The sequence below is a fragment of the Chlamydotis macqueenii genome, chromosome 3, assembly GCF_036417535.1.
Source record: "Chlamydotis macqueenii isolate bChlMac1 chromosome 3, bChlMac1.mat, whole genome shotgun sequence".
Taxonomy (NCBI): domain Eukaryota; kingdom Metazoa; phylum Chordata; class Aves; order Otidiformes; family Otididae; genus Chlamydotis; species Chlamydotis macqueenii.
The window spans coordinates 108045992-108051468 of record NC_141558.1 but is presented as its reverse complement, the minus strand read 5'-3'; positions in this window follow the sequence as shown (position 1 = coordinate 108051468).

Sequence of the window (5477 nt, the reverse complement as noted above, 5' to 3'; positions counted from 1 at the left end):
GTGCTGTTACAGAAGTCTTAATCTGTGGCTGTGCTGGTGTAAAGCTGAGATACTAATGATGCATTTGTAGGGGAAGTTTTCTAGTGAGGAGGCCCGGACGCATGCAGGACTGATGCAGGGAGAGATTTAGCTTTGTCTCCTTAATAAGCAGGGACAGAAGGATGGATGCCTTCTGTGCTGACTGTATTAATTTGGTGAACTGTCCTCTTGACAGTTAAAAAGACACTGAGTACATAGCTACTTCGTGTATTTCTGACTGATTATTAAGTTTTTCCTTACTTTCCCCAGCTCCTTCCTGGATAGCCGTGACATTGTCCCAAACTTAGAAACAGTGCTACTACTTGTTCTCCTTAAGTTCCATGGCATGATTTTAATATACCTGGCAGGTATATTTAATGTTATGTTCTACCCCATCACAGAAAGGTGTATTTACATACTGGTATGGGAATACATTTATTTAGAAGGGTATTTATATGAAAGGGGAACTACCTGAACTCTGTATCTGAGGTCACAGGAAGCTGTAGCAGAATGAGAAACTAAAGTAAGGGTCACAAAATTTCTCTATTACTAGACTGTCCACCTTATCCTATTACCCGATTCTCACCAGTACAAGTTGCAAACAGTGAATTAGCACAGGGTAACACATCTTAATATCCTCTAAGGTAAAAGTTTGGCTTTTTTGTTTGGTGTTGTTTTGGTTTTTTTGTTTGTTTGGGGTTTTTTTTTTTAATCTACTCCTAGTCTACAGGTCTGTAGACTGTTACCACTTTTATGAGATGAAGAGGGGATTTTTTTTTCCCCAGCAAATTCTTTGTAAATGGGTTTTCAGGAACTACAACACAACTGCTATTTTATCACTTTTTCCAAAATCAGGTTAGTCCAGTGTACTGCCTCAGGAACATAACCTAAGAATTTTGTCAAAAGCTCCCGAAGCATCGTTAACAAGCCACGATAGTTAAATTCGGGCTAGAAGTGTGATTTCATTTGCAGTAGCTTACTGTTCTTTCTTCACCTGAAAACAGTATTTTCGAGTGCGATATTAAGACTCCTGTTGAATACATCAGAGACATACGCGGGGAAGGGAACAGAGTCAGGCAGACCCAGCCTTTTGCCGCAAATTATGTTACCAGTGCCATGGCAGCCTCTTAAGAAGCAGCAGCTCCTCTTAAGAGTAGGCTGTCTCCTCAGAGCAGGTCATACTGGAGGGTCTTGGTTCTGGAACAGCTCAGCTGCCACTGCTCTGAACCGCTGAGAAGGTCTGAACAGTCAGCCCCACTTACGGAAGTGAACTGGTCAGCAGAACGGCTCAGGGACAAGGCCTTACAGTACACTGCGGAACAGCTTCTCTGCACCCATCTCCTGACTCGCACGGGGCTATTACAGAAACAGTACACCAGGTCCTCCATGCAGTAGAAAAACTTACCAAGCACCACTTAATTCCAGTAACAGAGAATTAGGTGACATTTTAGTTCTAGTTCTTCTGGCACACATTTTTCACCCCTTTAGACAAATATGCCCCCCCCCCCCCCCGAGTGTAATACTTACCAAGAATATAAGTTCTCATTCACCTCACATGTAATGCTTCAGTATTTCAGCTTAATTGCTAAACTGTAAGTTTGCATCTATCAGGAAAAGTGATTTTAACAAAGGCATTTGAGGACTCCTAGATGCTCTTTAAAAGCATGAAGTGTCTAGGCTTGATTATCTCAGGTGTTCTGTCTTGGGACTGTAAGAGTTACCAAGTCAAACACCTCAAAACAAGAGAAGCATGGTTACTTTTGAAACTGTAAATCAGTTTATATCAGCACATAAAATCATAGACATAAAATCACACTCTCTTCTTGCCGCCACCCCCCAGCCCCATTTACTGTGTTGAGTGGCTGGCTGCAGTTTTGCAGCTCCAGTTAAGCCTTAACTGTACATTAAAACTTTGTATCCATCTTTTTCACAATGTACCCAGCAGCAGCTGCACCACAGTATGAGGGGTTTTTGTTTAACAACTGACCATGCAACCTCTCACAAAGTGAGAATATCCTCACTGTAATAGAGAAGCAAGACCAAGCTGGGAAGTTGAGTGTGTCAAGAACCAAACTTGAGCTTTCACAGCACGATACGTGCAGAGAGCAGAGCCCTCCTGTGAGCAGACAGCACTCAGGACACTCCCCACCTGCAATCTTTGCTTCTGCTTGAACCTGGAGATCTCAAGGGGACTCTGTGCAAGCATATGCATGGCCTGGCCAGGAGAAGTTCTATGGCAGAGGCAAGATGAGACTCCAGTTCCAGAAGCAAGACAAAATTGCCTTAGCTGTGAGAACACACCCGTCTTTCCTCTGCCTTGTCCACCACACACCTTCATGGGGTAACTGAAAAGAACCATCATCACTACATGGTTTGCTCAGTTTAAGACTTCACCAAAATGGGTCTGTTCTAACCAGTAAGGGTCACCTGCTGGAAAAAAAAAAATAAAGACACAGTAAATACAGAATATTGAAGAAAAACCAGAGAGGAATCCTGGTAAATGCAGACCTCTAAAATGTTAACCTTTTTAACAAAATTGAGACCAAATGGCAAAATTCTGTTCATATGGAACCTTGTTAGACCACCCTTTATAAGGATCCCAACTGTGCAGACTGCTTCTAGCTGTGCTTTTTTTTTCCACCAGATTTGGTAAAGGACAACTTACAGATGATTTTCTTTGGCAGCTCTGCTAGAAAGTTGCCATAAGACCAGCTATTTGTAAAACAGCAAAGAACGCTGAGAGTTGGGACTCCTGACTTCCAGTCCCATTTCTGTGGGGTAATGGCTGTGCTGTCTGCAGTCAGTCCCTCTTCTCAACCATGTTGTTCAGCACATCAGCCTTGCTGGCTGGATGAGCAACTGCACATACACGGCACCTCCCTGCAAAAAACTCATGTATTTCTCTCTGCAAAAATCACTGATACTCAGTCCAGCCAGCGCATACAAGCTTCTGCTGGAAGGATGACACACTCATCAACTTCAAGCACCTGAAAAGAAAATACAAGAACACTAATACATGTAAGAGAGAGTCCCCCCTCCCCATCCTACCTTAGTTCTAGGAACAGAACAAACTTCAGCTCAAAGTTTCATAAGAGGGGAAAAAAGCCAGATGCTTCGTGCCCACCAAAATGAGTTTATTTACTGATAGCTAAGTAACAAAGGTGCCTTGTGAAGAAATGTACCAGACATTCAGACAAGACACAGATGGATGTCCTTGGTGGAGATAATAGCAGTGGTGAACCTTTTCCGACTTATGGACCCTTCACACGTAGACCGATTTAGAAATTGCAAAAGGCACTGCTGTACTGAGTTTGCCAGCTTACTTTTCTCAGTAACTTTCCCTAGACCATCAAGGTACTGTCCAAGGAAAGTCTACAGTCTGGAAACTACTGATCGGTGAAGTACTACTTTCCTTCACCGGATGGCATTTAACATCTGCCAAGGGTCTCATTATCATTGTCCACAGACTGGTTTATGGCACTAGCGTGACAGCTACCAGAAAGAAACGCAGGCTCTGAGGTACTCAGATACACTAAGTGATAGGCACAGTGTTTAAAAACCAAACCCACTGCCCGAAACACTTGTCGTCTTGGGGGAAAAGAAGAAAGCTTAATTGTCTTAACTATCTAGGAAGGTGAAAAAGTGTCTTTAAATGTATGTAGCCCCAGCTGAGAGAAGGATTTTTACGAGACTGGAATTCTTTACTATCAGCAGGAAAGCAAAGATCTTTGTTAGTCTTAGAAAACTATTTAGCTGCAGCTATACCCCGTATGAGATAGCCAGTTTCTCCCAATCTCCCAAGTGCCTGCCAGTGACGTACTTCTTGACATCACTTGTGTACTCTGTACTACACATAAAACCCAAGTGGCTGAATCTCTGAAAACTAAGCAATTCTGACAGTTTGGGACAGAGTTCCACATTTTTTGACAGAGTAGGAGTTGGACAGACTAGCCACACTAGGGAAATAGAACAAAAAACCCCTCTTCTCACACATGTAGCATGACAACCACCCTAATTTCTGATTCTTTAAACAAACTTAAAACAAGGACAAGTATTTTTTTCCTTCACTCTGTTTTGAGCTGTTGAAGGCATCACAGCTACGGCCAGTATCACTGTTTCTCTCTGTTAGCGCTCAGTCATTTGCCCATTTATGTCCACGTTCAAGCTCCAGCCATTCAAGAAATAAATTTTTCAAACTGGTGAAATATGACTACTAAGCAATGGTCGCTGCCTGTTACTATTGCCCCCCAAGTACTTTTTAACAGTTTCCTAACTAAGCTTGAGTCAATGCTGACAAACTCTCTATTTATTCAAAATATTAAATATCCCATAAGCTTAAAGTCACCATTTAGATGACATTACGTAGCAATGTGAACATAGTATCAACGCTATCTCACCCAGAGCATCTTTCTCTACTGAATACCTCAGCTGCATGGGCGTTAAAAATGCACTCACTACAGCTGCAGTTTGAATCGTTTTTTTTTCTAAGGAAAATGAAACATGCAAGTACATATATTACTGTAACTTTATAGTCATGCTCCACTAAAAATGTCACTCCAGCCAAGAATGCATAGTCACGGTTGAACTTCTCCAGTTAAAAGCGGGCAGGGCCCATGTAACAGGCTAATCTGGGACTAAGGCAAAGGCAGAAAGCAGAGGCTAATCTACACCACAGAAGCTGTGTCAGTTCAGTTACACCAACAACTCCTGATGGAGATGAGACCCTAACAAGACAAATTCTATACGTACAGTTAAACCATTTCCTTAGATGACATACATCGTACTAGCAAAAGGATTTTTTTCCTTTTCCCTGGTCTCCCACTCACTAGCTTTTGATAAAGCTTTGTTCACTAAGTGTAGAAACAATTCCTAGTTAACATATTGACACCAGAAAAACAGCTTAGCCCACAGATCTGGACCGAGTGTGTGAAAAATTCTAACAGGAAAGGAGGATATCCCTGGATGAAAAGTTTGGAGACTATCAGAGGTACAATATTTACTCATCTAGCGAGAAGCTACTGCAGCTGTCATGCTTCCCACCAAGCCTTCTCACCAACATAAATCAGAAGTGGAAGCGTTAGAAATGGCAGCTATGCTAATAAAATGGATTTACAGCATCGATATAAACTCACATTTTACTACGGTTGTACCAGCATGGAAGCTGTGCCCCACACCTTCAGGGAAAGGTTCTTGCCCATTGCGTAGGACACACACTTCCAGGTTCCCACGGCTTCGGCAGAGCCAGCAACAGTCCCAGGGGAATGGGTCAGCAGTGCTGCAGTGAGTAAAGAGCTCTTCAGAACAGGGACTCTGCTCTCTGATTTTTCAAAAATGTTGAGAAGTTTGAAAACTCACTGAAAATCTTAGCAGTTTGAGCCTGGTTAACATCACTAGAGCTGCTAAGCTTTTGACTGTAACGATAAGAAAATTTACTATTCCATTCCAGATTTCAACGGAAC